Source organism: Delphinapterus leucas, chromosome 2, assembly GCF_059928025.1.
Source record: "Delphinapterus leucas isolate spDelLeu-1000000601 "Yukka" chromosome 2, BTC_Dleu_Yukka2, whole genome shotgun sequence".
Classification (NCBI taxonomy): domain Eukaryota; kingdom Metazoa; phylum Chordata; class Mammalia; order Artiodactyla; family Monodontidae; genus Delphinapterus; species Delphinapterus leucas.
Genome location: NC_143130.1, coordinates 77,167,208 through 77,179,727, shown reverse-complemented (window position 1 = coordinate 77,179,727; position 12,520 = coordinate 77,167,208).

Genomic DNA, 12,520 nt, shown 5'->3' with positions numbered 1-12,520 from the left:
CGACCACACACACACACACACACACACACACACACAAATTATAGATTCTATGGGAACACAATGAGGAAGGAACTCATTCTGACAATTTATAGACTACTTCAGAGAAAAAATTTAATTTACATTGGGTCTTGAAGGATGAGTAGGAGTTCACTGGGTTGAGAAGGGGCTGTGGTTTTGGGGGTGTGAAGAGCCCAGAAGTGTGAAACAGTGCTGCGTGTTGCAGGGAGGGGAACAGCTACTTACTGTATTGCCTTGTGGGGGAAGTGGAGGCCATTGGACCGGACAGGGGAGGAGGGGCCTGAGAGGGTCTTCATGCCATGCTAGAGAATTTGGAACTTTGGACTTCATTCTCTGGGTGATAGGGAAACCACTGTGTGTGTGTGTGCGTGAGTGTGTATGTGTGTGTCTGTAAAACAGCTTTACTGAGGTGTAATCTATGTGCCATAAAATTCACTCACTCAGTTATCATTCACTAATTTTTAGTACATGTACAGTTGTGCAACCATCAACACTACCAAGTTTTAGAACATTTCCATTGCCTTGAAAAATCCTGTGTGCTCCTTCGTAGTTAATCTCTCTTCCCATCCCCAGCCCCAGGACAAACACTAAACTGCTTGTGATTCTACAGACTTGCCTTTTCTGGACATTTCATGTGAATGAAATCATACAATATATAGTCTTTTGCATCCAGATTCTTTCTCCTAGTAGATTATCCATTTTTGAGGATCATCCACGTAGTAGCAAGCATTAGCAGTTGTTTTGTTGCTGAATAGTAGAATGACATTTATGTATATGCCCCAATTATTTTATCCCTTCAACACTTGATGGATGTTAGATGGTTTCCACTTTATATATATATAGCTATTATGAGTAATATTGGTATGAACATTTGTATACAAGTCTTTGTGTGAACTTTGTGTTTTCATTTCCCTTGCTCAGATACCTAGGAATAGAATTGTTGGGTTGTATGGTAAATTTGTGTTCAACACTTTAAGACACTGCCAAACTGTTTTCCAAAGTGATTGTTCCATTTTATTCTGTGGATGTTCAAGCAGAAAAAAGATTTGGTTTCCATTTCTTCTAAACTGAGAAATAAACAAACTCGGGAGTTGAATGAGAAGCCAATCTCTTTTTGAAAGAATTGATAACAGTAGTTACTTATTTTGAGTTTATGTTTCAGTGGACCACAATTTCAAAAATAACTCTTAAAACTGCAAGCACCTGGCTAAGTGAAGTTATCAGAGTTGTTCTAGATGTGTATTTCTTTAGACCAAATCAAGACAGAGAAATGTGCAAGATCATCTATTTTTTATCAGTACCAAGTTATTTTCCTACCTCTCAGCTGACGAGCTTCCTTTGCTTGATCTGGGGTGAACTTGGCCTTGGAGAGTTTATGGCTGGTAACTACTTCACTCAGGGAATTACTTCACGAATTTACAATCATCCATAAGGCCCTTTCAAAGTGAGAATCCAGAAATAGCCCTCTAGCAAAGAGGTTTCAATCTAGTAATTGATTCAGAAACTAGTGGGGGAAATACTGTTGCCAATAGTAGTTTGTTCAAATCAGGCTTTTCAGCAATAAATGGTATTTCAAGTGGGAAGGAATTATTATTACTCCTGAAAACCAGAAAAATACTGGCTATGCTGTGTTTGGGATATACTGTGTCAGAAGAGAATGGCTAAAGTATTCAAATTTTTCTACTCAGAAGATGATAATTTCTATAGTATATTTTGTTGTATTCTGTGTAAGATTGTCCCTGGGCTAAAAAAAGACCCAGAAACAACTGTTCATCTGAATGCTGGTCTTCTTTTAAAAATTTTTTAAATAGAAGTAAAGTTGATTTATAATGCTGTGTTAGTTTCTGGTGTAAAGCAAAGTGATTCAGTTATAAATAAATAAATATATATATTCTTTTTCATATTCTTTTCCATTGTGGTTTATTATAGATATTGAATATAGTTTCCTGTGCTATTCAGTAGAATCTTATTGTTTATGTATTTTATATACGGTAGTTTGTAATTGCTAATCCCAAACTCCTAATTTATCCCTCCCCCACCCTCTTTCATCTTTGGTAACCATAAATTTGTTTTCTATGTCTGTGAGTCTGTTTCTGTTTTGTAAGTAAGTTCATTTGTAATCATATTTTAGATTCCACATATAAGTGACATCATATGGTATTTGTCTTTCTCTGACTTATTTCACTTAATATGATAATCTCTAGGTTCATCCATGTTGCTGCAAACGGCATTATTTAATTCTTTTTTATGGCTGAATAGTATTCCATTAGATATATACCATATCTTCTTTATCCATTCATCTGTCAGTGGACATTTAGGTTGCTTCCATGTCTTCGCTATTGTAAATAGTGCTGCTATGAATGTTGGGATGCATGTATCTTTTTGAATTAGAGTTTCCTCCAGATATATGCCCAGGAGTGGGACTGCTGAATCACATGGCAACTCTATTTTTAGTTTTTTAAGAAACCTCCATACTGTTTTCCACAGTGGCTGCACCAATTTACATGCTCACCAGTGTAGGAGGGTTTCCTTTTCTCCACACCCTCTTTATGAATGCTGGTCTTTTACAGGTAGCACCTAACTATCCCACAGAGAGAAGGTAATGATAGCAGAAATAATTCCAAGTAGGATAACTAAATAATTATTTATATTTGTCTTTACAATAAAGTGTGCATTTTATGGGAGGGGTAAACAGAGAATGGTAGAGGATGGATGTGAGACTTGTTAGGAGGTGACTATCATAATTAATTGTGAGGCTAAAATTAATTTTTGTTCTCTAAGCACAGAACAGTTCATAGTTGAAGCAACTTCCCCCCACAAAGAAATCATTCTGGAATTAAAAATACTGTTTGAGAATTCTATCAAGCAGATAAACAACAAATGGATTACTGAGACATGACTATACCTTACTAGAGTCAATATTTCCCCTTCAAAGGAGAGAAAAAAATCCAGAATCAAAGTAAACACACAAACACTAGTTTGTTAGCTCCTTACATCATAGATAAATGACATTAGCAAAAAACGGGATTTTTCTCCAGCTCACAACTGGTGGTACAGGGCAAGGATAGAGTGCCTGTTAATCTAGCAAGAGGCTTCTGCCACTCTTGGGAATCTAGGCTTGCCTTCAGAAAAGCTGGGGACCCATCAATGTGATTCATGATATTTGTTATACGCAATGACTTTTGGGATCATTTCAAATATTTATTTTATAAAGTGCAAGAGACGCTTAGGTATTATAGAATGTGGGTGGAGGAAAAGCCCAACTCAGTTGCCTTTGTTCTGACTTCTGAATATTTTATAATTTGAATGTCCTTGAGATTACTTTGGAAATAATTTATGATGAGGTTTTGCATCATTAAAATAGTGTGATATTTAGCTGATGTTAACCCTGTTGGTTTACTCTTATCTGATCTACTCAAGAGAAGGGGGTGGGGCTGGGATGGTACAATGACAGCCCAGTAAAGCCAGATTTTTAAAAAGTCTTTGGCATCATTAAAGTCTTTGGCATTATTCTGACATTCTATTTTAACGATTTCTAAAGCAAAAATGACAAAGTGTGGTGTGCATTCAGGATGTCTCCCCTCCTGCACTCAGGACAGGTATCACTGATCAGTCATGGCCCTCCTTTAAGAATCCTCAATTCTGCATTTCTGGCAGCTACTATCAATCAACAGACGTTAACTCACAAGTTGAAGCTTCTTTCTTTCCCTTTTCTGATCAAAGGGTAGTTTGATCCTTGTATATGTGTTTTGTCCCCTGCAAAATAGAAATGAATTATATTTTTTAAAGTACTACACTATAGAGCAGTGCTTCCCAAACCTTAATAAGTAAACCAATCACCTGGGGATCTTGTGAAAATGCACATCCTGATTTAGCAGGTCTGGGGTGGTGCCTAGGATTTTGCATTTCTAACAAGGTCAAGGTCGCGGGTGATGCCAGTGCTACTGGTCTGTGGACCGCACTTTGAGTAGCGAGGTTCTACTACTCCATTCTCTGGAGACAAGATGTAAGCTAGAAAACTGTACAATGCAACTCAAGAACCAAGAAAAAAGAAGAAAAACAAGGCAAGTGTTCCATTAGAAGCTGAAATTTTATTATAGGATAACAGTACATAAAGCACATCTAAAATTGATGTGTTCAATGCACTTTTAATAAAGGTAATGTAATATTAAAGGTACAGTTTCTAAGTACAATATAACAACATTCATATTAGAATGAAAATCGGAGTATTTAAAAGACAACATTAAATCTCTCTTTTTTTACAGCTTGTATGTACAAAATGAATCAAAATATTTTTTTTTAAATTCAGGACTCAATAAAATAACAAACAGCTGGAAATAAGCAGACTACTGTAAGAGTGAATTGAAAAGAAAACCCGATGTAAGTGAAAAGTTGGATGATCCTCTAATAAAGATCATTAGCAAAGTTTTAGTACAATACTATTTTTAGGATTCCCATAAATGGCTTGCATTTTTAGTGTGGCAGAAAAAGAGTTTTTACATACTGTACACAAAACAGACAGCATATATTTATAGGTACAGTATTACTGTTTCCAAACTTGCATGTATATTTACAGAAGGCTGAGTTTGTTACTCACAGAGTTTTGTGAAATTTGTGTGCTTAATCCTCAAGACCTACACACAATTAGAATCAGCATTTCATGTGGTCTTTTAAAATGTGGCTTTAATACTTAGTTGTAGAAGAAAGCTTTAACCATAAGGCTTGGCATATTTTATAAATTTTCCAAAACAACCCAGGAAAAAAGTCTGAATTGGGGCATACTTTTTGTCATTTAACAATGATCAAATGCTGACATGTTCTGGCCATTGTGCAGACATAAAGAGATACAATCTCTATCCTCAGGAAGCTTAGGATACTAAATGGTGCTTAAAAAAAAAAAAAAAGGTTTCAATTCCTTTCTAAGCGAAGCAATAAGGAATGACGTGATTTGTATTAAAAGAGATTTCTCCCTAAACTGTAGCCAATTCACTTTAAAAGGTTAACTATTAGCATTAGCTCTCATTAACCACACGATTGCATTTATAATTAAGGTAACAGCAACTCTTCCATAAAAATGGAAAATGTCTAGAATTGTGGGTAAATATTCAGTGCATGGAAGCCAATAACCATGGCTTGAGGATTTATCACCTTCAATTACAAAAAGTGCAATAAACAGAAACATTTGCTCTATATTTATAAATTGCTCAAAAATCTTTGCTAAAGATCTTACAAATTCAGTAATATTACAGAACAATTCTAATCAATATTTAATAAGGTTAACTACATCCTTAGTTAGATATTTGATATACTTTGATTTTTTAACAATGCCGATAGGTCTTGGAAGAACAGGTGAAAGAGTTTAACTAAGCTCATTATTAAATGACTTTTAAAATGAAGGTCCTTCACTCAGTTCATGGAACTGGTTGAGGTCATGTTAACACAGAACACCCCTTGTCAAAGTTGCTTTATGGCCAATGTTCTGCCATGATAGTGGACGTCTATATACTTCTCATGGCTCAGGTAGGAGGGGAAAGGTTTATTCTGCCATCAAGCCACCAAGAATACTTTATATAAGTGCCTATTATCTATAATAGGAGCTAATACATAACTCTGCCAGGTGCCAATAATAAGGTGCCTTAGTAAGAAAAAAAAAAAACATTACTCCATTAAACTAGAGTGTTTCTTTAGGACCTTGAAGGCCTGGCAAATTATTTTTCAGCTTAGGAGATATGGTATAAAGCCAAGTAGCAAACATAAAGTAAATGCTAATACGTTTTTATATATCCATATTTACGAACAAATTCACCCTATAGATGTCAAATATCCATACTAAGGAAGTAATTTTATCCTAATTAAATACACTCTAGAATAATTTATATAATGATATTATGTATTTAAAGAGAAAAGCATGTCCCAAATCCAGCACTCTGATACAGCTGCCAGTTGGGCACAGGTATATATATATATATATATATATATATATATATATATATATATATATATGTATATATATATACAAATATATAGTTATACTCAGTGAAATTAACAAGACCCAAAGGTGGTATTGTCTAGGAATAAAAGGGGTTTTTTTTTTGTTTGTTCACAAAAGTAACTTATCTAGCACCACACATCAGAAAAACACAAAAATAGCACACTCTAGTTCTAAACAGCTATGTCTAAAATAGATTATATAGTAAAACCAGTATCATACAGCATATTGTGGATTTGATAAACAGATAAATATTTGCACTGAGTAGGCTGTTTATAATATAACATTTTCTTATCTATACAGAATGAAAGCCAAAAAGTTAACTGTATAGAGATGTGCAGAACAACATTAAATATTATGACTCAAAAGCAGGGACGAAGGTAAATTTGAAAGAAGAGTAAGAGAGAAAATGTTTACAGGCCATTACAAGTTCTTAAGTTAATAGTAAATAAGGAATCAATTGCTCAAGTTGAAGAAAGCAGTAAACAAGAGATTGCATTTACATGCAGATGTCTAAAATTTGTATTTTTTTTAAGTCTATGCACAGAAGTCATTTGTTTTATTGCTTGACATTCAGTTATGGCTAGATTATTTAACCTATTTTTTTTTTTTGTACTTTGGAAACAAGAATATTGTTAAAGGTGCCATAAAAATGGACAACATTGAAAACGGTTTGCAAATAAACCACCTAACACTGCAGTTCTTTATACATATTAAAAGCCTTGTCTGGGGTTTGTCGTATGTTAAATATATTTAAACTGGGAAAATATGTTGTAGCTTGAAGCCTCCCATTGGCCCAAACATCCAATACAAAAACACATCTCCACAAAAGGAGCAGGCAGACAATACAGGTACATTTAAAGAAGCAGCCAGCTAATGTCCTAATGTTTAAAAATTTACCACTGTTTTATATGAGATTTCAAACCATTGTGGATAAGGAGAGAGTTTTGGATTCAGGAAGATGTGTACAGTACATACGGATTTTGTGTGTGTGTGTGAAATCAGATTCACTATATTGCTCAAGAATTATCTGCATTTACATATGCAATCTGTTCAATGATAACCAAGTTCCTAGAGATAGTATTCATCCACATTAAAGTAATAACGAGGGAGAACGGAATCACACACGAATACTGCAAAGAATTTAGTTGCTCTTAGAGAACAACATAATGGCACGTGCAGCATGTCAAAGCTAACAGCAAGAGATCTTTCATCAGTTCTTAGAAGGGAAAAAGAAGTGTGATATTACTAATGTGGCAAACACACTAAATGTCAACAGCAAACGTGGATTTTCTAGGCATCTACTTAATATTCTCATATTCACCTTCTTAACGTAAGACTCCATGTTATGTTGCATTGCTGAAAAAACATTGTTTCTATTTGGACTGAATATTCTGTCATTCATTTATAAATAAATAAATGACTGAATGTATTTATTGCTCTAAGTTCTGAAGGTCTGGTTAAACATGGAGATTCCCCCCCCCCCATCTACGATGTCTCCTTGGTATGAAGCCAGGCTTCTGGATTATTTTAAAAGCTGTACTGAGAGCCTGACAAAAATGATCACAATTACACAAACAAGCAAACAGACCCAAAAGTGAAACCAACTGCTTTGTAAAGAAATTGCTTGCCAGCCTGCTCTTTTCTTAAGAATAAACAATAATAGGAAGGTCTCTTTTGTCCAATCTGGTGGAACCTCTTTAACAATACTACTGTTTTGGGAATACAATTAAGACCCATATCACAGACTTTTAGTAACAGATGAAGATTTACTGTTGCAATTGCATTTATAGGCATATAATTTGATCCACAGTATAAAGTTGTTTTTATGGGGTTCTGCTGTGTCATATCTTTGTAAGTAAGAAGTGGCAACCAAATGTTATAATATGTACGTCAATAACGTCTGTGTGTGTATATACAGATAGATAGATAGAGAAAGAGAAAGAGAAAGAGAGAGAGAGAGAGAGAGACAGAGAGAGAGAGAGAGAGATCTGCCATTTCCCATAGTCTTTATCATCAAAACAAAGTGATGGTTTCTTTTTAATCTAAACACATGGAAAGTTATCACAAATTTTGCTTTTCCGTGGTGGTAAGAAAACATGTAAAGCTTCTTCTGAAAGTATATTCTAGGTTTGCAAGAACCAAAGCCAACAATTACAGTGATGTTCATTGACCTTATGGAAAGTAATATATCAAAATATTACTTTCAAAATGTTTCAAAAATGTAAAATGTAACACTAAAAGCTGGCTCACATTGCTGTTACACTGGTGGGTTTTGTTTGTCTTTAAACATTAGCTCTCTCGTACAGATTACAAATGCGGTAAGTAGAAGAATCGTGTTACATAAAGAGATTTTCCTGGTTTATTTCTAGAGGAGAACATGATGAAAATGGGAGTTATTTGCTGGTATTTGGGGAAAAAACCCCACAATGTTTCATCTTTTACCTCTCTCACTGCACTGATAGGTAGGGCTCTCATTACTGCTTTACAAAATTTTTATCCATGCTATACAGGATTTGGAATAATAGTTTTTAACATATAATGCTATAAATATATTTATCAAGAATATTTTAATTATTAGAGAAATGGTAAGTGGAGTAGGCAGGACTGTACTCTGAATGATGCTCTTTGTTGATATATGACCTATTAATTTATCTTTTGAACATACTGGCATCACTTTGTACTGCTCTGGAAGTTATTCAATGTTTTTAAGCATACAAGACTGAAGAACGCATACATTCTGAACAAAACAAAATGAACAACAGTGAAGTTTATACACACGCGCAGTTCTACACAGTTCACTTGTGCCTTGGAGGGATAGTATTATCATTATTATTAACAATACAAAACACAATTTTGTCCCAGTAGTACTGGCCACCCTGTTTTAAGAGTTTTAGAAGATCCCTGAGCACATTGTTTCTGACTCTTAACCCCAACTCCAAAGTGATAGGGCTTCTATTGTTGATATCAAGATGGATTGTCATTCACAGTAAGTCAATTGTAAGGTGCTTATTTACCCTTTTCTTTCACCAATCAGCACAAAGAACTGTCAGAAAATAACTTTTTATTATTATTATCTTCAAATAATAGCACTGGAAGGACACATGATTTAAACAATCAATGTTTGAAACAGTGGCTTTAGGATTATTATCTGGCTGCCCCTCAACAATAACAAGTGATTCAGTCGACATTCCTTAGCCAAAACCAAAAGGCAAAAAACCACAAAAAACAAAACAAGAAACAAAACCAAAAAAAAACTGTACAAATATGTATTTTTCCCTGAGGGATCAAGGTACACCCGCAAGTGCTCTATGTACATATTGCACTAGAGAGGAATGAAGAACATGTGCAAAAAAGCAACAATGAGAGAAGCTTACATCCTACTTAAACCTTTTCATTAAAGATTCTACTAGGTTGTTTTGCATTTTGGAATGTCGGAACACAAACAGCTATTCCTTAAGTCTAAAACTAAAAACACGTATTTCTACTATGGCACATTCAATGAAATAAAAAGTTTTCCAAAGACAGATAGACAAATTCCATCAAGAAAATAATACAAAGTTTGTTTGTTTGTATTTTTTTTTTTAGAAAATTACATTACTTTCTTTCTTTGTTTCACATTACAAAATCTTTTTTTTTTTCTTTACACAAATCACATTTTATTGCAGGAATATTTCAAGTGCCATCAAATATTTATAGAAGGGTTAAAAAAATAGAAGTCTCTCTAAAGTGGTCCAGACAAGGCTTTGTATAGAATAAATCTTTTTTTTCCATCTTCTAGTTTTGATTTAAGTATTTTGAATACATTTTCTTTTCCATTGACACTTAGTAGCCTAGAAGCGGTTCGACACACACACACATCATACACACGAAAACCATACACACAGACATAAACACACATACACACACACACACACACACACACACACACACACACACACACACGCTCCCTCCTCATCTGACCCTCAGCCCACCCCCATACACTCACAGAGATCTGAATATCCACACTATAAAGAACAACCAAACTTAGAAGCAGTGTCTTAAGTCATGTTTTCTTTAAGTTAGAAAGGGTGAATTAGGATGCTGAAGACTTAAAAAAAAACCCACACCTTTAAAGCAAATTGGGATGCTGAACACTTAAAAAAAAAAAAAAAATCCGTAGCTTTAACTGCAATTTGCAAACTGCCCCCAAAAGCACTTTCACCTGCACTTTTGATTTCATTGTGACCACGGCCAGTTTCTTCACAATATAATGCAATCATTTGGACACCACTGTAACCGAAGGTATTCAGGCTCTGTGCAAAAGCCTTATTTACCCTATGTTAAAATATTGTATAAAAGGCATTACAGCAGCCGGGATAACAATGATGTGATTCCAATCTTCAAAAGACTATTGGACATTTAAGATTAGGAAATTTTAATTATAAGAACGATTAATAATAATTGTTCTATATCACCAAGTATTTTGTGTCATCACACAGGTGTTTCTATAATAAAGAAGAAAATAAAAATACAAAGTTTTTCACATCCTTCTCTGTACCTCATATTTTTTTCAAGAGATTATTGTTTAACTTCAGATCCCAACTTCGATCCGAATAATAGTTGTTCCCTCATTTCACCTAGCACGCCTCTATTACTCTCTACTCTGTTCCTACACTGTCGATGTACTTAGTCTTAAAGTCTCACACCCTGTATTTCTTTCACAAAGACCTAGTAGCAGCATCATGTCAATGTATCTTGGTTTACTCTAAAAGCAATGTCACCATGGTGTGACTATTACTGAGATTAGAGCATCTTTTTTTTTTTTTTTTTTTTTTTTTTTTTTGCATTAGGTACATGCAAAATCCTTTCTGGGAAAAGGAATTTAAGTTCAACATTGTGTTCTCTCTCACCCTCAGAGAAGTTCAATTAGCTCTCATCATTTCACAAATGGACACTGGAATTAGGTTTAGTTGCTCTTTAATGCGCTAGCACCTGAGGCTGGTCATATTCAGAAAGCTTTGGTTAAAAAGAAGTTAATAGACTTTAATAAAACCATCCCCAAATTTAGTGAATCAGAATGACAAAAAAAAAGCAAAAACAAACCAAAACCAAAATAAAAACACACCATTTCCCCCCAAAGGAGAAACAACAGGAAAAAAAAAATGGATAAATAAATAACCGAACTAAGCTTGGTACTCTTTTCAGAGTATAAATACTATTGATCTTTCAAGGAACTATGCTTATTTAAATAAAAAATTTGATTTAACCCTTCTTGCCCAAATATAAATACTATATGCTGATAGTTACCTCTCTATATAAAGTCCCATAAAGTTTTATATGCTTGTAAGAAATTTAAGTAAATATTACTCTCGTCTTCTGTTTATGGTGAAACCCTTACTATATTTTTGAAAAAACAATTTTTTAGATGTCATTTAGGCTTCATACACACTTCGGTGTGAATAATTCCTTCCCCGTTTCCAAGTCCCTCAGGAAACAATTCAGAAAGCAGAGTGGAGTTAAAAACAGAGTGGAGGACTCTGGGAAACTCCTGCTTGATGACCCAGCACGACAGCAGGAGCCAAATTCCTGCAGAAGATTTGGGAGGGACCCTGGTGGTAGGGGAGATGCTTTCTTCGCTGTAACCCGGCTGCTTGGAAACTCCCACCTTTACACTACGGGAAATGTTCTCTTTTCTATACAAACATGGTCTTCGATGGCAGACCAGAAGTCTGAATCCCATTCCGAGTGTGACTAAAATCATCATCTAAATGCCTACATCCCCAAAGGTCACCTATTTTAAAATATGCACACTTGTCTAACAGACTGTTCCTTCTCCCTTCCCCCACTGGGAATTATTAATAAAAAATTATTAAAAAAAAAAACAACTCAATATTTCTCACCTGAACACAAAAGCCAAACAATCTTCTAAAGATTTAATAAAATAAATTACAGTCCACAGTTTTCTAGTGAAGATAAATACAAAAGTAAATGTTTGCAGCTTGCATCGACTTCACTTTAAAGGCTTAAAATATTTAATACTTAAATAAGAGAAACTGGTTCAACATTGCACGCCTCCTTTGCCCTCCTATCCATTGACTATGAAATATGGAGAACAGTGTTCTAGAATGACACCATCTAGAGGCAGTTAGTCTAGAAACCATTCACTCTGAGATAAACTCTCAGGGTTCCTAGATTATACCAAGAACATAAACATTCACAAAGTAAATGCTTCATGTTTTCACATGGGGAGTGTGCATTTGCTCCAGATATAATCTTTGGGTCTTTCTTCTAATAAAAGCTAGATTCTGATAAATATTCTGGTTACTGATCTGTTCTTAAAGCCTAAGAACTCCAAGTTGAGGCCGAGTCTATATAACTACGCAGCTGTGCAAAATGAGCCTCCCTTCCCCTGCCTCAATGAGGTGGCATTTTCAAAAGCTTTTAAAAAATACTGTGTGCGAGGGTGTAAGTCCACAGCACCAATCAATCAATCACTCAACTTTGTATGAAGCATAAACACATCTATCCTTA